The sequence below is a fragment of the Schistocerca nitens genome, chromosome 2 (assembly GCF_023898315.1).
Source record: "Schistocerca nitens isolate TAMUIC-IGC-003100 chromosome 2, iqSchNite1.1, whole genome shotgun sequence".
NCBI classification, from domain to species: domain Eukaryota; kingdom Metazoa; phylum Arthropoda; class Insecta; order Orthoptera; family Acrididae; genus Schistocerca; species Schistocerca nitens.
In genome coordinates, this window is record NC_064615.1 from 766,310,723 (window position 1) to 766,337,378 (window position 26,656).

At 43.1% G+C, this 26,656-nt stretch overlaps 1 protein-coding gene across 1 annotated transcript in view; it reads left to right on the top strand.

Moving 5' to 3' along the window:
* LOC126237003 (regulating synaptic membrane exocytosis protein 2) overlaps positions 1-26,656 on the top strand; it is a 1,236,422-nt gene that overhangs the window by 305,072 nt on the left and 904,694 nt on the right. The gene's annotated exons all lie outside the window — the stretch shown is intronic.

A 26,656-nucleotide genomic window follows, 5' to 3' on the forward strand; every position in this document is an offset into this window, starting at 1 on the left:
TCTCAGGTAGTCAGCTGCCTAACTACTAGCTAGACATAAACGAGAGCTATGTTTTCAGCACCCTATGTGACCATTTTTGTATCGCTTGTTTTTATACGTCATTCTATCTAATCATGATGAAACGCGTCAATAAATTCATTTGCGACCAACATCCTTCACAAGTCATCGTCTGACAGTTAAGTTACACACGAATCTTAGTACAAATTCCTATAGCCCGCCAAATCGCTTAAATATTGGGGGCGGGGGGATTACAATGAAGCTAAATGATGTGGGGCAAACAAGTAAAATCTGCACTATGAAAGACTTACATTTGTGGGTAGGATTCTGGAAAAGTATGATGCATACCAAGCACACCGTAATGCAAGATGCTAGGGCGCGCAATTTTGCGGTATTTCATCATCATTCCGATTTAAGTGGGCATGACACTAGACTTCCAACGAATTTAGACAGGTGCTATTGATTCTATAGACACTTCCAGTGGAACATCAGAGATTAGACTATTTGAGGAAACCGCTTCTCGGTATATGATCGGCTGCGTAGAATAGTATAAGTTTAAAGCTGATTAGCGGATTTTGATTCTTTTCGTCCGTTGTTCAGGGGCTATTTGCTTCGTATACAGCTCGGAGCGCTCGGTTCCCCAAATCGTAGTTTCACTGCTAGTGTTGATTGTGCGTATCCGGTGACAATCTGGCAATTCTTGATTTAAAGAAACCCGCATCTTATGAACTGATTCATGTAAAACACACCTTGCTTCTCGTCCATTCGAGTTGTAAAGGGTAAGGAAGAATTCGTGTTTGTAATACACCCAGGCTGGGCCCTTTACGTTTCTTCGGAATGTTATTCGCAGTAGAGACCATAATATGGCGTTCTATCACTCCTGTGAGACTCGGATGACGTTCTATCACTCCTGTGAGATTCTGATGAATGTCCTTTTCCTGACGTACAAGTACTACATTCCAGACTAAAGAAAACTCGCGAAAGCAACTGTGGTAGCTGTTTCACTGAGCAATAGTTTTCAGGACAGAAGTAGCGCAAAAGCTTCAATAGTAGTTTGTTTGTGGGAGATGTGGCGAGCACTGACAGATACAATAAGGCTGAAAATGTTTCGTGACGACAATTTTATATCCTTCTCTGTTGATCATGAACTGTGAATATTTACGTTGGGCATAAGAATGAAAACATTGTTCCTCTTTTCGTATCTTTTTTAATTCATCCAGCATGTTGAAGCTTTCTGTCTTTAGTTTTCAAAAAAACAGCTCACAGTTTTCACTGTTAGCTTCCTCGTATGTGCTACCGATAGCCATGTGCTTTAGGCCATCGTCATCATCTTTCCATTGTGCAGAACTGGAAGGCTATGGTATAATTTCCATATTCTGCGAGAGCTATAACAGGCACAACTCTAGACAACGCATCGTATGTTGTCTATAGCTGATGGCATGCTCGGTTACACGACTTATTTACTGTTTATCGCATATGAGTGGTGGAAAACTGAGCATTAAAGAACACTCAATGATCCGGCTAGAATCCTTAGAATTTTACAAAATTTAGCCTGTAGTAGCGCTTGAACTTTGTTTTATCGACAGGTGTCAGTGCATGTCAAGGACCACACCTTCGAACCAATATTTTAAAAATGAACACTATAGTTTCCATTCACTTTCCGTGAATGCTTCAGATACTCTGCTGATTACTTCTGCTGTGTTTTACATATGTTTATGCTTATAAGGAAAAAAAAAGAGGAGCTTGAATAAGGTCGGTGTTGCGTTTATCTGATAACACAGCTACGCAAGTGCTCAGTCGATACCAGCCTAAATCACAGCGAAATGTGTTTGCCGCATTCAATAAACTGTTACTTTTGGTCACTTTTGGGAACATGCAGCTTACCGAAATTCGATATTTCATGTGCAACGATCTGATAATTATAATTAACTCATTTAAATAGAACATTACGTGGAAATGAAAAGAAAACTTTTCAAGAAAATGTTATTGTTGAAGCGTCTTACTTGATTATATGTATTTCATGCCGATTCAAACTTTATTTACTCAGTTTTATATATGACTTATGCTGAAACAATCGCAAACAGATCGCGAGTAGCATTCTCTCTTGTGGAGAAACAGTTCAGCACTGCATGCCCTTAGTTCCAAATCACGATACCTTCCCCCCGAAGCCCCACAAAGAGTACTTCCTTTGGCTTCTGCTCCAAATAACATTTCCTCACGATGACTGTTAAGGCCGTCACGCTAGATTCCCACTGCAAGTGGTCAGGCGTCTGATTTCAGCTGCGGACTGCCCTTGCATTACGCGTGCGGCTGACTCACTAACGCTGTCAAATGTCTATAAAGCAGATACGACCCTTTTCCACGTATTGTAAGAGACAGCCACATTGACTGCACTTATCGAAAAATAATTTCATTATCATTCAGGTCACACCAGACCTATTCTCCATAACTTCAGGCACCGGCGTGAGCATTAGATAATTTTCTCATGAATATATCCGTGAAATAACTACAGACACGACTTACAGTTCCAAATTGAGCAGTTTGCAAGACCTGACATATACCATGCACCTCTAAAACACAATACCTGTTGTTATTAGACTTGACTTTTCTAGTGCCAAAGGCTTCTGTTGTATAGACTAAATGTAATTGGTGGATGCATGTAGTCAATCCAAAAGCGCTGGTGGTAATCAACTGAATTTTTGTGTTTAAAACTGTCTTTACTTTGTATATTTTGCCGTCATCTTTCAGCCAGAGAGTGTTGCTGTTTCAACGGATGCCGCCTTTCAGAGTTTTAGCTGTCTACAACAGCGAAAACAGTTGTATGTTTTGTGTATGCATTACTTAGCTTTATAAGAATGAAATGTAAGCTGTCATTGTTCTTTGCGTAGAATAGAGCAGAATAAATGACGACGCAGTAGAGCCAGGCTTTCCTTGTGAGTAGTGCGCCTTCGCTGGAAGTTGTTCCTCTTGCAGTTTTTTTTAAACTCCATGTTACATGACACTTGCAGACTCACGTCTATGTAGACTGGTGTAACATATCGTTGGGTTGCCACCTCCTAAAATGAGTTGGTTGTACTTCTTTCAATCCCTTACAAGTCAGTGTAACTTGAGTTAAGTAAAAATAATATTCGTTACTATTTTTTTTTCCTCTTTTTTCAGTAGACATATCCTCTTTGTTTCGAATCAGTCACACAGAGTCTCGTGAGTGAACTTTTGAGAACATTCAATGTACACAAATATTGAAAGATCTTTGGCCAAATTACGAGAGATGACAGACAGCGGTTCCATTAATTATTAATTTCTTTGTGTATGGATCCATAATTCCAGTAAATGTTTTGAAGGCTAACGCTCTCATTCACATACCCTGTTAATGCTTTAAATGAATTTACTTTATTTTGGAGTTATCTTGAAGTGTGAATGGTGAATGACTTCCCGAAGATATAAATAAAAATAACGACAAGGGTAAATACGGCTTATAAGAAGTTATTTTCTTGCACAGCCCTTTCTTTTATTTTGAAATTAGCGAACCGAGCGACGCTTCACAATTACTAAACATGTATGGTAACTGGATATACGTTCTAACCTCCTCCTCCCCCCCCCCTCTTCTCTCTCTCTCTCTCTCTATTCCTCTCGTCGTCCCGCATACCTTTTTTCATCTCCTCCTCGTCCACCTATCCTAGTCCGTCACTTTCTTCCCGGTCCCTGTACATCCCTCATCTCACACTCTCTTTACCCATCTTCTTCTCACTCATCTTTCCGTCCACATCTTCCTTTCCCATCTACGTATACCCATTTCCCCCATTCTCTGCCCATTTCCTCCTTCCCCCTCTCATTGGTCTCATTTATTGTTACTCTCATTTGGAAGGAACTGTTGTAATTTTGCACATTCTGCAAGAAGTGCTTCAATCGAGGACCTTGGCCAGAAAGCAATGGTGCCGTTGGCTCTAAAGGCGGTATCAAGTGTGGTAATTTGATCTTTCCGCTCGTGAAACATAATCCTGGAGGTTCGTGTCGAAAACTCAAAGCAAGGCAGTGTTCACAAACATTATTCACTATTCAGAAATTGATCAATACAAACGGGATGAAATCTACTGTTGAATCATATCCGACCGCCAAACATTCAGTCTGTTTTGTCGACATCCCAAATTATTTTGTGCGTGAAGTTCCAGCTGAGCGAGTCGAGCCGTATCCGTTGTTCCGGAGTCATAAAGGATCGCTCTTGAGAGATTCTTATTCGATTTGTCTCCAAACGTTACTCACTTCACTCATCTCATTGATTAGACGACCTTGTAGTTGACCTGTGTTGCCCTCGTGGCTTTTTTTCGAAAGAAGTAACCCACGCTCTAAAATCAACTAAATGTTTGAAACACACCAAATTACCGGAATTTGTTATCGTTACGAAACCAGGCGGCAGCATAACTGTCAAACTGAACGTGGCCTTTGTTTTCTCTTAATGAAAACATGTGACAGCAAAACTGTCAAACCTACCGTCACAAATCGGTCGAGCCGTTCTCAAGTGATAATCTTTCATACACGCGGCAATTGATTTCATTATTATCTATTAGCTAATTTCACCCTCTTTGGCATTATCAGGCTACAGAATAAGAAAAATTGGCATGGCGTGGTCGACGTCTTACAAAATTAATAATTTCTGTTGTGATTTAGCTTGATAATATCTAATGGAGTGAGATTAGTTAATTACTAACGAGGAAGTACAATAATACTTTAAAATACGGGATAGTCTTCTAAGGAAAATGACTCTTTTTAAGAAATTTATGGCGTTTGTGAACCCATTCATAGAAAAGTATGTATATCGGCCAAGACAGAAGTTTAGTTGAGCTTATTATTTTTCCTATGACACACATACTATCAAAAATGTCGTGTAAGTGCAGTCTACTTCTGCTTCCCTTTGCAAACCGCGCACTCTTTCTCAGTTTCATTCCTCTTCTCCTCCTGTATATTGCCAGAACGGCAACGAAAGGCATTAGACAGGTTACGGAGGTGACGATGCAAGCCGTAGTCTATCGTGGACAATGCCAGAAGTGACTCGATAAGCACGATTTTCTAGCTGTTATACTACTGTGGAAATAACTCAATAATGACTTCGAGTCACGAAAGGTGACAAAATGTTATGTCATAGCATTCGCCACTGCTGCAACACTTCACTGTCTGCTTTCGGAACATGTCCTACTAGCTGTTTACCGAATAAATGGCTGTGTTTTCATTCACACGCTCTCAGGTCCATTTCCGCTTGGTCTGCAGTGCTAGCGAATGCTTGTAAACGGGAATCTATCGATGGTGGGCTAGTGCCTACAGACATCTAACCGAAATGCTGCTTACAGCTCGTGCAATTATTGACACAAATAGAATGCTTCCAAGGTTCTATGGTGTACTACCGGATGAAATCGTCGATCACGATATAGCCGGGAAGCCTCAGGTCACAAATAGCATGGTCTTTTTGGCACACGATGTAATTACTCCAATTAAGGTCTGTGGATCATTGCCCAAGAAAATTTGTTTCACTTACCGACATTTACAACGTAGTGTTATGTTTTTAGTGGCGGCCTCCTTGAGGGATATAATGATGTTTGAGGACGCAGAAGCGGGCTGCGCTTTTAATTTTTCGCCAGGCAAATCTCGACGCCGTACATCCACGCGAAGCCAATGGGTCTGACGAGGATCGCAGCCGATTAGCGCGCCTTTGTAGTACCGCTCTGCCTCGCTCGTGAGCATGTGTCTTACTGAATCCTGATTCCATTGGCAAACGCCGAATGATTTCTGCATTTGGTATCGATTTTTCTTCCCGTTGCGACGTCCTCATATAAAATGTTTGTCTGATGGAGAAAGAACAAAACATTGGAAAGTTCGTGGCGAATTCCCGCCAGGTGCAGTATAAGGGTCAGTCAAAAGAGAACGAGACAAACTTTATAACGAACATGACGCGCACATCGGTAATGCAGGTAGGTATCTGTATAAAAGTGCCTTCCACTGGGAGTCAGGAGGGGACAGCGCGAAACATCATCGTTGTGCCATTTGTCTATTAGGCGTGCTCGACGTGAGCTGAGCAAGTCCTGTGTGCGTCCGACTTCATTAATGAGGAAGGGGAAAGGGAACGGGGAGGCGTAGTGCGGGTTTAGACTGTAGGAGGGTCAGGAAGTGAAATACATGCACTGTCTACTTTGTAACTTATGGCGAACACAGTGCGTCATGCTCGCATGTGTTTGCATGGAATAAACGATTTCGAGAAGATCGGATGTCATTGAAAGACTGCAGTTGGCCAGGCCACAGTCATTATGTCATTACCGCTCCCACCATTCCTACAGTGAATACTGCGGCTAGAAATGTTCGACGGCGGGCGACAGAAGACATTCGGTTCTTGTCGGGCATCAGTCACCGTACCGCTCACGCCATTATGTCAGAGCATCTATAATTCCAAAAAATCTGTGTGCAGTGGCTTCCCCACGGCCTGACGGAGAAGCCACGCATGCTAGATCGGGAAAGTCATAATGACCTTTTTCTCTGACTGCATGGGCCCGCTGTTCATTGCTTTTCTGGGAAAAAAAATTAATGCACAGCAGTACGTTGAAACTTTGCAAAAACTGAAGAGCTCCATCAAGTCCAAACGCCTGGGAATGTTGAAGGACAGCATCGTCCTGTTGCAGGATAATACGCGCCCACATTTGCCAACGCTGTCTCGACTACGCTGCAAAAGTTTCGCTGGGAAACCCTTACATATTCTCCGTACAGTCCCGATCTCTCTCCATGCGATTTCCATAGTTTTGGAGCCCTGAAGGAACACATTAGTGGCCGCCGATTTGCTTCGGTCAAAGAGTTGCGCGCCTAGTTACAATCATGGTTCCGTAGGCAATTGCAAACGTTTTTCCATGAAGGCACTGACCGCCCTGTCTGAGAATAGGATGAATGTATTAACAGATATGGCGATTAGTTTTCAAATAATACTTACTTTTTCCATCTGTTTCCTTTTGATTTGATTGCCCCCTATACGAAGCAGTAGAGATCCTCGGCGCCCACAAACTACTTATTACATGCTAAAACTAGTGTGTAGGGACAGCTCGATTGCCATCTAAACGTTCGGGGACTATGATGAAGAGTACACGGAACACTTATCAGAGTATACATCTACATTTATACTCCGCAAGCCACCCAACGGTGTGTGGCGGAGGGCACTTTACGTGCCACTGTCATTACCTCCCTTTCCTGTTCCACTCGCGTATGGTTCGCGGGAAGAACGACTGCCGGAAATCTCCGTGCGCGCTCGAATCTCTCTAATTTTACATTCGTGATCTCCTCTGGAGGTATAAGTAGGGGGAAGCAATATATTCGATACCTCATCCAGAAACGCACCCTCCCGAAACCTGGACAGCAAGCTACACCGCATTGCAGAGCGCCTCTCTTGAAGAGTCTGCCACTTGAATTTGCTAAACATCTCCGTAACGCTTACCAAATAGCCCTGTGACGAAACGCGCCGCTCTTCTTTGGATCTTCTCTATCTCCTCTGTCAACCCGACCTGGTACGGATCCCACACTGATGAGCAATACTCAAGTATAGGCCGAACGATTGTTTTGTAAGCCACCTCCTTTGTTGATGGACTACATTTTCTAAGGACTCTCCCAATGAATCTCAACCTGGCACCCGCCTTACCAACAATTAATTTTATATGATCATTCCACTTCAAATCGTTCCGTACGCATACTCCCAGATGTTTTACAGAAGTAACTGCAACCAGTGTTTGTTCCGCTATCATATAATCATACAATAAAGGATCCTCCTTTCTATGTATTCGCAATACATTACATTTGTCTATGTAAGGGTCAGTTGTCACAGTCTGATAACGATTGTTGTCGAAGAAAATTTCTAGAGTCAGCTGATCTCTTCCCGAGCCCTGCCCCATTCCTTTCGTTTCGCATCGTCCACTTCCGAAAATACCAGATATCGCTAAGCTTCGAGGCTAAACATGGTATAAGTACAAATAAATAGCAGAATCCATGCCGTTTCTACTGTACATTATTGTCGTATTCTGTCCTCTAGTTTAGAAAACTTTCCTTCACAGATGATTTCACTGCTAACGAATATCTAATAGTAGCTCATAGACGCTTCCGCGAGAAATTGGCTTAAGAGTCGCTCCCCGGGCAGAGCTGGCGAATGCTTGCTCCGCGGCGTGCGTGCTGTAGGCCACTGCAGGCATTGAAGCGCTGTGGGCCGCTCGGCTTCAGCGGGGGCAGCAGGGCGGCGCAGCGCGGCGCGGCGCGGCGCGGCGACTACGTCACGGCCGTCATTGATTTTCGCCGGGAGGCGGCGTGACGTCAGCGCGTCATGTGCGTGTTTTTGTGGTGGCGAGGTCAGGCAGAGCTTGGGGCTGTGGCCTGTGGCCTGCTGGACACCGCCGCTTCGCCAGCTGCTGCGATCGAAAGCCCGCCCAAGTCTGCTAAATAACGCCACCGACGACTTAGAACAACAGCGGACATGGCGGCGGCCTCCACAGCTAATTGCTTTAGGCAGCTCGATAGATGAAACGGGGCTGTTTCACTCTGCCAACAGTAAGGTCCAATGTCTGTCTCGAGCCTTTTAATGGAATAGGCTAAGTATCAGTATTTTTACTGAATATCAACTTCCATGTAATAAGTGCTGAAACTGTTCAGCCTTCAATAGGACAGTTCGTCTTTTGCGTGCTGCGACGAAATAAAATGTTGAAAAGTTACTTCCTCATGAACCATATTACTACATTAGATACCAATTTGACTTCTCTTGGAATCAAGTTTGTAAGGTTCGTCTAGAAAATTCGATAAATGGTATCACAAAAATTAAAACTAATGAAAATCCTAAAAAACAAATAAAATACAGGGTGGCGCACGAAATGTGTCACCAATTGTTTCTTTCACAATTTACGACGCACATTAGATATCCCGCTGGGATCTCTACAGCAGTACCAGCAGAGCTTGGAAAAACAAATGAGTTACGAAATGACGTGTAATTCACGATACTGCCGCGAGCAGACTAGTAAGCAGCAATGGCTGACAATGGAAGACTGACGACACAGCAACGATCGGCAATTGTGTTACTTTTTCATGAAACGAAAAGCCTTGTGACTCAGAGGCGTTTTGGACAACAGTTTAACACACGATGGGTCCCTTGCAAGAAGACCATCCACGGGTTGTACGATAAATTTGTACAGGAAGGAACAGTATTGGAAGCGACCTCGGCCTAAGCCTGTTTGTTCGCCGGAGAATATTGCTGTACAGAGAAGTACCGGGAAATCGTGTAGAAAGGCAGCAGTGCAACTGGGAATATCCAGACGCTCCGTTCAACGCATTCTTAAAAGTGACCTCCATATGTACCCATACAAATGACCTGTGCACAGAAGCTCACTGAAGAACACAAGCAGCAGAGATTACTCTTTGCTCAGTGGGCGGAGGATAGGGAAGAAACTCTCAACAACGTTTGGTTTTCAGACGAGGCGCATTTTCATTTAGACGGTGTGGTTAACAAACAAAATGTACGCTTTTGGGCCACTGAAAACCCACAAGTGCTTCATAAACGACAACATTATGCTCCGAGGATTACAGCGTGGGCAGCAATTTCCACTCACGGACTTACTGGACCCTTTTTCTTTGAAGAAACTGTGAACAGCGAGCGTTATTTGAGCATGCTTCCGAATAGCTTCATTCCACAGCTTCTTGCTACTGCCTTGCCGTTCAACACGCAGTGGTTCATGCAAGACGTAGCAAGGCCACATACTGCAAACACTGTGTTGGAGTTTTTACACGAGCATTTCGACATGCGGATCATTTCACTCAGGCTTCCAGGTAGCTTCAATGTCGGACAAAATAGGCCCCCCAATAGTCCAGACCTCAATCCATGTGACTTTTTTCCTTGGGGGTACCTAAAGGAAAAAAAATTCCCGAGACGTCCACGTCATTTAATGGAGCTCAGAAGACTTATTCTTCAAGCTCGCAGTGAAAAAAAAATGGTTCAAATGGCTCTGAGCACTATGGGACTCAACATCTTAGGTCATAAGTCCCCTAGAACTTAGAACTACTTAAACCTAACTAACCTAAGGACATCACACACACCCATGCCCGAGGCAGGATTCGAACCTGCGACCGTAGCAGTCCTGCGGTTCCGGACTGCAGCGCCAGAACCGCTAGACCACCGCGGCCGGCGCTCGCAGTGAAATTACGGAAGACATTTGCCGTAGGGTAATCACTAACTACAGTGTTCGTTTGAAGGAAGTTAGGAAACGAAATGGTGGACATATTGGGCATGTCCTGAGTTAGAACAAATCTCCATGGACGGCTCTTCATTGTAGTATATGTTCCTTTCAGATTGTATTGACAATGAAGTTTATATTCAAACACAAAATGGTAACACATTTCGTGCGCCACCCTGTACGTGCTTTTATTGTCTTTCAAAATAATTTCCTTTGGACCAAGTCCACTTTTGGCAACGATTATTAATCTGCTGTTCTTCTAGAACAGATCAGCTCAGTGATGACACGAGTCTTTGGGCGTTCGCGCGTGATGCAGACAGCTGTGCAGCACGACCGTGAGGTTGCCTACCTTGCGCCGAGTCGAGCTGCGTGCTGCGTGCCGGTATCACAGGATATGGTGCATAGCAGCGACAGTTCAGTAGAAATTTGGGCCCTGATCACACATGTCAATGACAGTTTCAGCAACTTCCGTACCTGTTGCTTCTACTTATCAGTTAACTTGAGCGACACAGATCCGGAATAAATCTTTCTGAGCGATGATATTAACATAGTCATATTGCTCCCACACTATGACACACCCATTACGTTCGATTGGCAGCAGCAGCAGGTAAATCTGCTTCAGTTAAGTGTATTCTACATTACGTTGCACTTCAGTGAGTGTCTCCCCAAGTGTGTGCACGAATTTCAACACATTACCACATAGGTGATGGTCTATTCAGAGAACATTTTCCTGCCATCTTTTATTGCTGAAGAATAACAGTCTTTCACAACACACTTCCTACACGATAACACATAATGGAAACAGAAAGTAGAATACATGTGCTATGCAAATATCCAGCACAAGAAAAGCAATAAAATAGTGTACCTGCAAATTAAAAAAACGATTATGTAGTGTATATTTGTCTTCTAAGGCTAAGATTTAACAGACTGTATTAGTTTCTGGTACGATTCTGCGACTATTTTGCACTTTGGATAAATATTTTTCGTCTTTTTGACTAAAAATTTATCATTCATATTACATGTTGCGGCAACCAATATTGGCATTTGCATGGAGCGAATTAGTAAAAACCACAAACAAGCAGAAAAATCTGTTCGCGACGAGTATTTCTGTCTTATCCAACTACAACAGGTCGTGTCTTTTTACGTTCTAGGAAATTCCTTCCTGATGAAAAATACATCTGTATATAAATTTGTACTTCGCAGACAATAGTTGGCCTACGCTGTTTGATGTTGATTATATAGTGTACCAGAATAGTTCTGCCCGTTGGTATTCTATTCGTCAGCAGCACACGAAAAAGTCACTGTAGGAGGAAATAGTATGTCTCTCGTCTCATATTAGCACGTGGTCTAGGTTCACACGATGCTCATGGCTTTTCTTTCAGCGCACCCTACATGCGTTTGTAGAGCATTTCTCTGATGCTGGCATTGCTTAAACTCGTAACGAATCGCGAAGCAATTCATTCAGCTTTATCTATCTAACCCGTCTTGACCAACATCCCGTACAGACGGATAACCCGTGCTTGTTTGATGGTTTAGTGTGTGACGTGGCCTGTGAACATTTAACACAGGGAAGTAGAGGTACTCATTGTTCTTCGGAGAACTCTTGCGCATTTCTTGCTACATGCGGCAGGACATTTGTTGGAACAGAAATCATTTGTAGCTGCCAATATGGGGACTATGTCTACAAACCTTCCTAACGTTGCACTTACCCTTCAGGTTGCCCTCAATACGTAACGGTAGACAGCACATGTTCCATTGAACGGTGCGTCAAACCATCGCACTTGGAATTTGTCCATTTTGCTACTCAACAATGCAGGTTGCGGGCAACATCGTAGAGTCTTAAGACGTGCGAGGTCATAACTGTAACAGCGTTCGAAGCGAGACGCGCATAAAAAAATACGTTTTGCTACTCCAGTTGCGACGTAAACGTACTCATTACTGCCTGCGGCCCTTGTCACTTCCGGACAATAGAAGCAGACAGGTCCACAACCAATTCACTGCTCCAGTACTCAGCCAACACTGTGGAGGCTGACGTACGGTCCCTTTCAGCCATTGGGATAAGATGGCGTTCGTCTCGTTCAGTGAGCACATTCCGTGATTCAGTAAAGTAGCTCGTCCTATTGGCACGCGATCTCTTTCTGTCAACTGTTTGCATACACGTTCCACTGTCGTAGCAGCAGTTCATGTGCTCTATCAGCTCATTTCCCGGAAACCGATAAGTGTGTCTCTTTGGGAGCTCACTCGCGAGCTAATACTGCACCCTTTGACATTTGCGAGACACGCAGACATCTACTTTCACGTCTCAACTTTTTGTTACAGCTCTTCACTAAATTAGCCTGTCGTAACACCATTTTTTCTCCCGCGAGGGCGCTGCAATACATTAATCACTTATTGGCGATACGCTGTTCTTCACAGCCTTAAAGTTAAAGTTTATTCGTTTCATTCTTTCTGTGTACAGTCATTTTCAAAAAATTTGGAGAGAACGTAGATAATAGTAATGGCTGTAGCACACTTCCTTGAGAGATGTCGGGCACTACTTTTGAGGACGTCTCTCCAGTAAAAACAACACCGTTTCTGTTAGGAAGTCTTCAACGTAAATTTCTTTAATTCGTGCAATGATCGCCAAAATTGTGTCAGACTATTGATTTCGGCCCGTGGAGACCGTCTTCAGATCTACAGAAAAAGCGGAAAACCACTACAACTAATGGACAATCAACATCTTGTAAAACAATAAATTATGACGTAATGAGATACTAGTTTCATACATATAGAAAGAACTTAAAAAGTCACGAAACATACGTCTCTAAAACACAATCTAATATAATAAAGCCAGAGTGCCATCGTTAAGAGAGATAAAGAAAATCAGAATAAGCATCGCCAAACAGCTGGAACAATATGGCGGGAAGTAGACCACAGTGCCAGCGAAGTCGTAACACGAACGACGTTCCTGTGATCAAGTTCACATGATATTATTAGTTCTCTTCAGCGATGCTTATTCTGATTTTATTTATCTCTCTTGACGATGTCACACTGGCTTCGTTACATTAGGATATGTTTTAAAAGCGCACGTTTCGTCACATTTTTAATCTTTTCTATTCTACGTGTATGAAATTAATATTTCATTATGTCATAATTAATTGTTTTAAAAGACGTTGATTGTCATCAGTTTTATTTAGTATGTTCCTTTTTCTGCAGATCTGAAGATCCACACTACAGTCCGAAATCGATTATCTGGTGACAATTTTTATTTCACAAATTGCGATTAAAGAAATAAGTTCGGCACTTTTTGGATCATTACTTGCAAAATTCTTCATACGTCCGTCACGATAAACATTTAGCACGGAGTGCAGGGATCGTGATTTGAAGGTGGAGACGAACGCCGCTGTGGCTGCAATCCGTGGGGGTGGGAGCGCGATCTATTTACGGGAGACGGGTCACCGCCGCGCAATTGACTTTTTCATGCAGTTCGCTTACTGCCTAAATGATGCGTCGCGCGGCTTTTTCAAAAATTAACTACCAGTGTGGGCGCAACGGTCTGCGGAGGATACGCTGCCATACAGTGCACTCACTGCATTACACTTGTAGTACAAGACGAAACAGCGGCGGGTGGCGGTTCCCCTTATCAGAGCTCCGACTCTGCTGTTCATCAGTGGCAGTTCACAAAGTTGTAGTGCGGTTCCAATGCAGTCATCTGAAGTTTATCAGTCTGCTGTCGACTGCAGTCATTATCCGTGTCAAGAAAATTCGTTAAGGCAAGGCTCAGGTGCCGTTTTTCACATGGAACGGACAGTGAAACGAAATATTTCACGTAACTGTGACAAATGAGAGACGCACTTGTCTAACACTGAAATCGCGATCTAACATATACTATGCACCGGAAATAAGTTCGTTTTACATTGAACCATTGTCGCTGCTAGTGTATGTTGTTCAGAATGAAGGCGGAGTATAGAGGGGAAGCTTTGTTTTAATCCCACCACAGAGTATGTTTATGACTAATCAACAGTAACCAGATTTACTGCGACGTGACTACCGAGTAGAAAAATAGCTGACTGAACACAGTGAAACATACAATACTTTTCCTTCAAAGGTTGCACTAAACACTATAAGAACGCTTCAGAAACAATGTAGCACAAACTGAAGCAGAATAAGAACAGCACACGACTCCACTTTTACGACAGCAGACGACGCAGGATTCCATAAAGAAGCAGAATGTCAACGTTATGGAGGCAGGAAATAGCAAGCTCCGCATTCACTCTCTCACTGTATCACCACACACTTCTAAAGTCATATGCGCATATAATATCATAAACAGGAATCTCTTCTTCAATGCAACACAGAAAGTAGTTTAAAAAAACGGATTCGTATCTGGTATATTGTTAATATAGTTAATGACTAAAATTTATTAGAACTGAACTAAAAAAATAGCTCAGTACAGGGGAACGGCCCTCTGCATCAGGCCACAATAAAAGTTCTAATTCAGAATGAAAATTAACATTTTTGTGCATTACGCAGTAAGAACTTGAATTCATGGAAGTGGTCCTACCTAATACACAGTGAGATAGCCCTATACGTAATGGCAACATTTCAGACGTCGATCCGGTACAGATGATTTAATCTGCACCTTTCGTTCTCATGAAGTTGAGCAGGCTCTCGTCCACTCAACAATCGTAAACTTTGTTAATTACAGATCGGACAACATTTGCTGACCAACGATCGTAGTTGGTACCCTCACATCAGCTTCCCGTCCGTCCCAGTCGCATAACGTTTCTACTGATCCAGAGTTGGTGAAGGGCTCTACTGTGTCTACTGCTCAAAAGTAATCTTAAACGTTGATTACAAGTGATAGGGCTAAATAAGTCTTCGCTTCAGAAGGTGATTCCAGTAAAATCTTGGATGAGAGCCCACAGATATGCCTGCGTGCGGCTTATGAGAAACAAACTGGTTAAATCACAATGTCGTACCCACCCATTCACGCCGTACAGCTTGTGATATACGTAAGGTAACCATCCTGAGAGATCTCTTTGTGGGGAACAAATATGGGTCGGCTGTTCACCAACACAACCTGCAGACGGCGTAGTGAGTCAGTGTCTGCAACCCACTACACACGAATGCGTTACACGTCACGCACAGGCTCACGGGCTGCCAAGGACCAATAATGACTGACTACTAAATGACAAAATTAAGTTGAGGTTCCAACAGATACATGATCAGAATAAGAACTGGTGGTATTAACTCCAGATAAATAAAAACAGTATTACAGTCACTGAAGAATTCCCAGACAGTATAATAGCACTTGTTTAAAAGTAAACAAAAGATATTCGATGGAAATCCTACAAGTCCCTTCATTATCGTGTTTCTATTCTGATAAAGAAGTATAACAGTTCTACAAAGAGTTACAGAATTTCACTATAACATGATTATGCAGGATATTATGCGAAGGCATAACAAAAAGCAAAGAAAGATTCTTCAGTGGGAAACTTTGGGTATCATCGTAAAAATAACGCAGGTCATACATCAGAAGAATTTACGGAGAAGAGCACAATCTTTGTTCTAGCACATTCTTCCAGAACAATTAAAGAAATTAAAGACTGACTTGATAGGGACCAAACTCTACTAAAAACAAAATTTACAGTATTTAATCAAAACATGGAAAGCGAGCTGTTTAATATACTTGTTACACTGTTACTGTTGATGATATTCGCCTACTTCATCGAACGTCCTATTCACATACGATGAAATCATCATCTTTTGTGCCAGCGTACATAACATCACCAAGGGTGTCATCTCTACAGTGCTGCACAGTCACAGATCCACCTGGAAGAGACGGAGGACACAGTGAACAAATCAGTATCACCTCATAAATAGAAACCGTCCCAACCGGAGCCTTTTAGGAATATTTCATACGCGACAACGCTTTCCGGTTTCTCGACAGATAATAATACAACTAAGTGGGACTGACCGGCGAAGACAACAGTTCTCCATTGGTCAGCATTCTCACCATGCTGAGTGAGAACACTCTCTCCTGCGGTGACAAGCATTGAGCGGTACGGATATGATTAGACGGTCAGCTCGCGCATATATCGCCTTCACAAAACCTTCTGAGCGCAGTACTCAACGTAGACCTCTTTAAGAGACCCGCAAGGTGAGCAGGTCGTAGCTGCGTGGTCATAGTCCTCAGCAGATTCTTGGTGAAGTCTATTAACAATAGAAGGACGAACAGTTAACCTCTGAGTTCATTCTGCCTCCAGTCTACCTGTGGCCATGCATCGCAGACCCTACGGAAAATGAAGGCTAGGCACCATTCAAATTAATGGGCTACCAACACGCTTTCGCTCTCACAGCAGCAACTGATGGCCAAACGCCGAAGTCTCAATGACTTTCATTTATTTTATTTTACCTATCTAGTTCCGTAGGACAAAATTGAGTAGCATATCTTCATGGTCTTGGAATGAGTCAGTACCGTACATGAAATTAATATCAGAAAATTTACAGCTACGTAAAATAAAATTTACACGAATTCTATGCAGACGACAAGCTGCTGGGTGTATTTCAATCAACAATACAGGGTGAATCACTTAAAACTTGCACCGCAAATATTGCGGAAATGGGTAGTGCTATTGCTGTGTGGTTTTCACATAATGGATTGGTAGTCATCGGCTCGTGTTGTTAGCCAATCAACAGATTGTAATAATATTTAGACAGTGTACTTTTTGTTCAAACATACACTTTTTAATAGGAATAATGTCTGTTGACATTAACAAACCAACAGTAGGGTAAATTAGAAGGTCAGTGGTATTTGTTGCAGGATTCTAGTGCGAGTCGTTTACGAGATATCGTATTGTGAGAAGTTCCCACACGACAATTGTTTGTGCCAGTCAACCTTCGCAGTTGCTAGGTTTGTGTGTTCCTTCAATGCACTGCCACTTGCTAGTCGGTTAGTATGTGACAGTCCAAGCACTACGTCGCAAGTGGACGATAGGATTTACCAAAGCAGAAAAACCGACATGCTCACGGTGCATGGGCAGTGTAGGAAGAATGCAAAATGGTTCAAATGGCTCTGAGCACTATGGAACTTAACTTCTGAGGTCATCAGTCCCCTAGAACTTAGAACTACTTAAACCTAACTAACTTAAGGACATCAAACACATCCATGCCCGATGCAGGATTCGAACCTGCGACTGCAGCGGTCGCGCAGTTCCAGACTCTAGCGCCTAGAACCACTCGGCTACCCCGGCCTGCTAGGAAGAATGCAGATCGTACTTGCACGGTGCACGCGGCAAGATACCCCAAGAGACGTTAACCATCTCCGCATTTATTTATCAAGCGTTTGTGGTAGTGTAACACCTAGACAACGTAGCAGAAGGAAACAAGTGACGACAGAAGAGGGGGAAATTAATGTTCTTGCTGCTCTTGCACTTGATCCCCACGTTAGGAAGTGGCATGAGTCAGGCAAGTACCCTATGCACTCTCCATCGACATACGTGCTTCTCGTATCATATCTCTCTCCGTCAAGAGCTGTATGGAAACGATAATGAGAATCGTATTAACTTCTGTACATGAGCATTAAAGACAGGATAATCCAGATGTATCATGTATCTCGTTTAGTGATGAAGCCACTATGGCCAGGTAAACCGCCGAAACAAACACTACTGGTTCGTAGACAATCCTCGTTGGCTTAGTCAGGAGGAATGTCAGCGTCCATGAAGTGTAAACGAGTGGTATGAGGTAGTGAACCATCAGCTCAAGGTTTGTTTGTCATAAACAGAACACTGAACGCTCTCAAGTGTCGCAGTCTCCTAGAAGACCATTTTCCACGAATGTCAGAAGACGTTCCTCTGCGGGATAGGAGGAATCTGTGGTACCAAAATGATGGCTGTCCAGCCCATAGTGCATTAAGTCCATCAGCATGTCTTCACGAATATTTTACACATGGTTGGATTGGACGCTGAAGACCTGTACTTTGGCCGGCCCGTTGTCCAGTTTTGACGCCTGTAGACTTTCTTCTGTGGGGAACGCTGAAAGGCGCTGTCGACCACAACGTATTATTGCAACCTGCGCGGACATCTCCGCTGAAATGCTAGCACGTGTGCAGCAGCCGTTCCATACCTGACCGGAAGCGTGTATCGCCGCTGCCAGTGGTTATTTTGAACACAACCTTTGATGGTCAGTTGTCTCGTTACTGGCCAGAAGCCACAAAACTAGTGTCCACACTTGTGTGTACTGCCACAGGTATTGTACAAGTGCCAGTGTGAGAACTTTTCAAAATACGATATGACGAAGACGATTCGCACTAGAATCCTGCAACAGACGCCATTGACATTCTAATTTACCCTGCTTTTCGTTTATTAACGTCAGCAGGCATCGTTCTATTTAAAAAAGTGTATGTTTGCACAGAAAAATAAACTTCCTAAATATTATTACAACTTGTTGTTTGGCTAACAATACGTGCCCCTCACTACCAACCTATTCTGTGAAACCGGCACAGCAATAGTACTCTCCATTTCCACAATATTTGAGTTACAGTCTCGACTCATGACTCTCAGTAAGGTGTGCAGGAGAGCTTCTGTGAAGTTTTGGAAATCGGAGAGAGCAATGACAAACTGAAACTTTACGAAGGGAAAAGGGGGTGGGGAGAGGTTGAGTATTTGCTCGTTCCATGCCCCCATCAGGGTGCTGCCCACGAAGGACAAGAATTCGAGTTCCAGTGCCGCCCCCTACTTTAGCCCATTGTAAACGATGAGTGGTGATGCTACCATTGGGCGGCGTCAATAATTTGATATAAACCAGTTTCGTTTCTTTGAGTATCTTCCTGAACTTCCTGAACGTGTTCAAGGAAACGAAACCCATCGTAACACAATAAATGTGTAAAAATACGTATGAGGTTGTTTTCATTAATACTAAAACGAAATACAACACCTATGTTGCAATTTATGCGTCGATATAGAATAACCAACAGAAAATATTACACCTAACGCCGCTAATTACAGTAAGTTGGTGGCTGCTTCCCAAGGAGGACGTCGTTACAGTGAGCCCAGAAATGCCCCTTGGACACTTCAGTTTACTCATTGAACACTCTGACACATTCCGGTCTTTCCTCTAAATCTGTCAGCAACCAACCTTTGTCTTGAAAGTGCTATAGCCTCATGCTGTCTGTGATGTTAGCCAACGAATGCTGCTCACTCTTAGGTGCTTCGCCACAGCTAGTGAGCCATTCTCTTTATTACTGCGCTCTTTAAACCTCACTATAAATATTCTACTAGTGTGCCTCACGTTCTTCAGTTCACAATCCTGACACTTTATCTCATAAACTTCCGTTTTCCCCTGTGCCCATCTTACGCTTCAGTCTCTGCTCCAATCTGTTGTCTGTCCTGCATGCAACTTTAACCCCTCTGTTGTTAAATAACCCCGCTAATTTATGTGAGATAGTTACGTAGGATGGCGTGACTACATTTCTGCGGATTTTTCTCTTTTTGTTGGTTTTTGTGCCCTACTGTTGCGTCAGTCCTGTGTAACATACCCGCGTCGAAACAATTTTCTACCTTATTTGCTTAAGTGTATTTATTTATTCATCCTTGTTCTTAGAACTTGGTAGGGTGGAATTAGAACTGTGGATGGCATTACTTTCCTAAAGTTTTTCCGTAAATATTACTGATTTAAGCTTGTTATTCTTATTCTCCATAATCGAACCAAGATAATTTAAAAACCCCTGGTGCTCTTGCTGTACTATAGATGCGAGATTCTTATGCATCTTGTTCAGATCACTCGCGGATTCATTTATTTCTTCTTGAATCTTAGATACACTGTAAGTACATCGTCAACATATCTTCTGTACATATGTATTTTATCAGAGTACTTGACACTTTTCCCTTCAAGGAGCTGTTTCACATGCATTCAAAAATATGTGCGCCATTTGTTCTGCCATGCTCAACCCTTTGCTAAACCATTCTCCTGTGCATTGGTTTTTAGTATTTAACTATGACTTAACGTATTACGTTCAAAGACTTTACGATGGGCTGTAGCAGCGTTAGAACTGATACATACGTTTTAGAATAATACTATCTTTGGTAGGGGAAGGCAACTGCCTTTAGTTTAGAAGTTAACGTTGTGAGAGTATGATGTGCCAATACGATACGTACTGGGAAACATGTTTGTTGCTGCCTTTTTACGAGAGTGGGCTGAAAACTAACGCCTTCGAATTTTTTACGCCAAAACTCGTAAAGCTTGTTAAATAAAGTAAACATTATTAACATTCCAAATTTTTATTCTTCATACCTACAGATTTATTTCTCAATACAGTCGCCGTGACGGAGAACCTATTTGTCCCAAAGAGTCCAGTTTGTTGATACCGTCACTATAGAAAGATTTGATTTTGTTAACGGTGCCACAACCTCACTCCTGCTAGTAACGCTTCATCACTATCAAAGCAAAGTGCTCAAATGTGTTCTATACGTTTTGAAAACAGATGAAAATCGGATAGTGCTAGGTCGGGACTGTAAGGAGGATAATGGATGACAGTGAACCCAGATGTCGCAGCGCTCGTGTATGGTCTGACAGTGTTATACTCCACGTGTGGAGGCACGTTTTCCACGGTTAGAAACTCGATTACAGCATGTTGTTTCTCACGCAACGACACAGTTACATTACAGACAGCTACAGTTCAGACCACTCTAGCTTTAGAGGGTTGCACCTTGCGTCAGCGAAGAGGGAAAGTTGACCGAGCAATACACATGACACATCAAACTTTAAGGTATGTTGTACCACAAGACGACAGAAATAGTTAGATAATCGTCAGTATGTGTAGTATTTCCATGCACTGATTTGTTTCCTTTTTTTATAATACTTGATAATGGGATAACGTAGTTACGAAACATGTCTTGATAAATACTTCACACGTTTGACAACTGGTGCGTAAATGATGAAGTGCTTGTGTATTAACTAAGAGACAGAATTCAATACACAGTTTCAAGGAACGGAAATTTCTTTTGAAAATTTATGGTAGGGTCTTATGGGACCAAACTGCCGAGGCCATCGGTCCCTAAGCTTACACACCATTGAATCTAACTTAAACTAACTTACGCTAAAGACGAGACACGCACCCATGCCCGAGGGAGGACTCGAACCTCCGACGGGGGTAGCCCCACGGACCGAGACAAGACGCCTTATACCGTGCGGCTATCCCGCGCGGCCTCTAGGAACGTGGGTGCACATTATTTGCTTACAAAATGAAAAGTCAATCCCTGAAGTTGCCTTAGAATTGGCTCACAGTGACTAGGTCAGTGTGAAAGAAGTCTACTGGGACACATTTTATGTGGCACCCGAACATGATTTTATAAACGATGTATGTCTTTGAAAGGCCTTATATCGGTGATTGTGTAAGACCGCAGACCAGAGATACTGCTTCCGGTCTGACATTATTAGTGTTTGAGTAAAAGAGCGCTTGGCGCACAGTTGTAGGCAGCTATCTGTGAGGGAAAGACGACGGAGTAGGCAGTTTTGTGTTGTGCTGTATGAAGCCACCAAGCGTTAGATTAATTTAGGTATGCGAATATTGTTGAACTTGGAAGCAGAAGTCTTCATGCAAGCAAGGTAAATATGTTAAATAATTATGGTTTTTTGTCAGCGCGTTAGTATAGATGAGTTGGTTGATAATTTATAATTTGTAATTTTTTTTTGCCGGCCGGGGTGGCCAAGCGGTTCTAGGCGCCACAGTCTGGAACCGCGCGACCGCTACGGTCGCAGGTTCGAATCCTGCCTCGGGCATGGGTGTGTGTGAAGTCCTTAGGTTAGTTATGTTTCAGTAGTTCTACGTTCTAGTGGACTGATGACCTCTGAAATTAAGTCCCATAGTGCTCAGAGCCATTTGAACCATTTTTTGTTGTAATTTTTAGCAACCCTAGAATGTACGTAAAACGTTTTGATAAAAAGGTTAGTTAGATATTTCACTTTTGTAATGTTTTAAGATTTGTTAACAGATCTATGTGTAATTTGATGATTTGCATTTTTATTGGATTAGTGAGGTTTGACAATACTTGCTGTTTAAATCTCATTGTTTGTGAATCAATTGTGAGTAAGACTTCTGCTTCGAAGGTGAACAATATTGACATACCTAAGTTAATCTAACACTTGGTGGCTTCACACAGCACACCACAAAACTGCCTACTCCATCGTCTTTCCCTCACAGACATCCACCTACAACTGCGCGCCTAGCGCTCTCCTACTCCAACACTATAATAATCTCAGACCACAGCAGTATTCTGGGTCCGCGGTCTTACGCAGTCAGCGATATAAAGCCTACAAGTGAAAGCCATAGTTGGCGGTGAACGGTATGCTGCCGAGGATGATTAGCAACAGGGCCCATCGAGCCGTGAGCTCGGGGACAGTTGAGACGACGTCCTGCGAAGCGCCGATCTCGCTTGAGGCTGAGACTCAGGTCCAGCGCAAGCGCAGCGTTGCACTCTGAAGACTGCCGACGGAGGTCCAGAGAGCGTCGAATGGCAGGTACTCACGGCGAGGCGCAGACGGGCTGCAGCTTCGAGCCCCAAGCGAGCATTAGCCGCAGAGTGGTCGGGCGGCGGCCGAAACATCCGCCAGCGGATGGATAGCGTGGCGTTTAGTGGGCACTTGATTTCACAAAGGAAATTGGTGGCCACGACTGCAGCGCTGTTTAATCCAATCTGCGCGCCACATATCGGCACCACCTGGTGCCATGGAGGCGGGGGAGGCTTTGTTGACAATAGCCTGGCGAGTTGTGTTGATGTTTGCTCTTCACGTGCCTTTTTTTTTTCCTTGCGGACCATGGCTGCGGCTACGTCTGTAAGAGTGGTGATCGCGCCACTGAGTGGCAGCCTGACGTACACAATACTGCTGGACCCTTAGGTCTACGTACCTCATACCGTGGCCTTCTGCACACTCTTCTATCACAGTCATCAGGTATGAGACAAATTCTTCACTCGTCGATCAAGAGAACCGGTCGCCTCTGATCACGTTTCCGTCCCATGTTTCAAATGGCTCTCATCACACACGTCCATGCCCAACCTGCGGCCGTAGCAGTCGCGCGGTTCCGGACTGAAGCGTCTAGAACCGCTCGGCCACTGCGGTCGGCCTCTCCCATGCAAAGTTGAGCCGTTTGTATTATTGTTCGGAATGGACTCCTGTAGTCCAAACTGCTACTGTGTAGACTATTGCGAACTGTCTGGATCGATAATGTCATCCCAATTGGTTCTAAGATGGCAGTGCACAGTTCTGTTGCACTTTTCGTGAGAATATTACAACCCGTAATTGGTAGGAAGTGGTCAACAGCTTGTGTTGTTGACAGCAGGTGATCACTGTGAAGCAAATATTCAATATTTTGTCTCTCACTACATCGATTTAATGTTTCAATGACGTTGTTGTGGTGCACGTCGATTCGGTGGCCAACTTCCCGTGCTGACAACCATTCTTGCGCGTATGGTCTAGTAAGCTTGAAATAACTTCAAACTATTTAAAATAATTCTCATTTATTTTTCAGTCGCAGTTGCACATTTTTAAATAGATTCATGTTTCGTTAACTCATCTTCAGATCTAAAACAAAGTAAAACTAAACAGGCTTATGAACCATCTAATATTTTATAATAAGCAGAAAAGAATGTATATAAATGAAGAATTTACCTGTTAAGAACATCGTATCAGACTGCGGTCAATGTTTTAAACAAGCACCTGGTGGCGGTAGGGGAGAGAGGAGGGGGAAATGGACAAAGATAGGAGGAAGGAAAAAATGGAGTGAAGTGATTGGGAGCGAGGAAAGGTAGCAAGGAGGGGGGCGTGGTGCAGTGTATTGCTGAAAATTATAAACGATATAATTATGTTTAAATTTCCGTTACAATGTTAATAGGTATGAAACAGTAAAAGAGAGCGAGGGGGATTGACAGGGGAGGAAGATGGCAGGGAGGGCAGGGGGGAGGGAGTGGTAGGGATACTATGGGTTTGGTCTTTTACTGAAAGTGCAAATAATCAATTACGTAAAAATTTCCCGATAACATTTTAAAAGCATAGACCAGTGGATATGTAAAACTGTAAACGGTATAAAACAGCAAATTATAAAGTGAAAGTAAAGTAACTGAAGCTGAATCAGTGTCTTTAAATATTATTATGTATAGTTATTTTCTACTTATCACAAAATATAAGACGGTACGTATTTAGTTATACTTTCTTTTAGATCCGAAGATAATCCAGAGTGGCCAAAATGTATAATGTAATTAAAATGTGCAACTGAGTCTGAAAACTAAATAAGAATTAATTTAAGTATCAATACAGTTTCTGATTCTGTCAAGACGAATGTGTCGGCTATAGTGAACTTGGAACTATTTTTCCAGCCTGAACTGTGTACGCAAGCCCGTATGGTCATTCACACTTGGGAGTCACAGCGCACTCTACTGAACTGCCCTAAGAATTCACGTTTACTTTTTAACGGTTGACACATTGTCATTATCTGTTGTGAAACCATTGTACAACTGTCTCATGGGCCAGTAGTGAGTATATAACGCACCAGTTGTCAAACGTGGTGGTATTTACCACTACATGTTTCAAGACTATGTTACCCTATTATCATGTGCTATAAACAAGGAAACAAACCGAAAAATAGAAATACTGTACATACTGACGTCTAGGTAAATATATCTATCGTTCTGAAGTACAACATACGTTAAACCTTCTTGGTATTAGGCACCATCAAAAGTAAAAAGCCAGCAGCAAACATGCATTGTCAACCATAAAACTCTTCCTAGAACATCTCATGTTGCCGTATGTAAACAAAGGCAGTTGCCTTCACCTACCAGAGACGGTAATATCCTATAATGTATTTGTCACAGCCCCCAACTACGCTACTGTCTATCGTAAAATCTTTGAACGTTATCTATCTAAAATGGTTCAAATGGCTCTGAGCACTATGGGACTTAACATCTCAGGTCATCAGTCCCCTAGAACTTAGAACTACCTAAGCCTAACTAACCTAAGGACATCACACACATCCATGCCCGAGGCAGGATTCGAACCTGCGATCGTAGCGGTCGCGCGGTTCCGGACTGAAGCGCCTAGAACCACTCGGCCACCAGAGCCGGCCGTTATCTATCTATTTGCCAAAACCTGCAATGTCAATATTTTATATATATTTAAGCGATCGTGGCCCAATAAATTATTACACAGGCTTACTTTTATCTTCGTTGCATTGGTAGTTGTACCAATTCTCTGTGGTCAAAAGAATACTGAAAAAGCTATTTCCGAAAAAAAAACTGAAATAAACGCAAACTATGCTAGTCATGAGAGTGAGTTTATTTGTATGCGTTAATGATAGAGGGCTCGCACAGGAACTTGACTGATCAAAGTAAAGTTTGATTGCTGAGCTTCCTATGAAAAAAAAAAAGAAAAGTGGTGATTCCCAGTCTTTCGATGCAATTGCTTTCCCAGCAGTGCTTGCATAGACAGCAAAATTTACGACCGTTGATGGAGTAAAGGTTTCGAAACGCGTCGTAAACATAAGGAATTAATTTTAAGAGATGTTTCTTATTTGCTGTTGTACACAGGGTCACGGATGCAGCCTGTATAAACATGCTTACCCGAGTAAGAAATATGTACTGAGTCTCACATTGTGACTCTGAATCTATTAAGATAACGAGAGAAAACATGCAGTAGACGAGGTAGACGCGTAAGGGAGACGCCGTAGTATTACGTAATTTTTTACGTAATCGAATCATTAATTAAGATTAACGAATCTCTCTCACAACATCTGATTTACTGCATCGCCGATTATGTTGCATTCAAAAATGTAACAAACTTCTGTATGTAGTAGAGTGGCGTGGGATGTTGAAGCATTAATGACAAGATCAGATTCATTTTCTGAAAGTAAAAATGACCTGATAGTGTAATTATGATGAAATAATCTATTTTGTCACTTTTAAAAAATTATCCGTATAAAAATCAATTTTGGAATGGGATCACTGAAGGGGCAGTGGTGTGCCAGTACCTACCACTGGAACTGTGGACTAAGGTGGGCTGCTGTGGGCGCGGCTGTCGGCCAACAGGCGGGAAGTGCGCGCAGATGTATTGACGAATCTCAGCACCGGAGACGGCAGCGACAGCAGAGCCGTCCGCGGTGGCCATGGCAACCTGGCCGCGGCGCAGACGGTGACGTCACGCCATTCAACGCGGCTCCGGCTGCGGGCCGGTAATCTGGCCGGGCCTCTGGCGCCGCGCGTCTGTGCTATTTATAGCGCGTGCAGCGCCGCACGCCCGCGCCGCCGTCGAGCTGGTCAGGGCGGGTCGCACGCGCGGCTCCCGGGCCCGCGATGGCCGTCCGGTGGCAAAGTGTGCCCAAAATCAGCGCTCTGCTAATACGGCTCAAAATATTCATAGAAAATTCCCTTTTGAACCTATATCTTAGGACAATATATAACCAG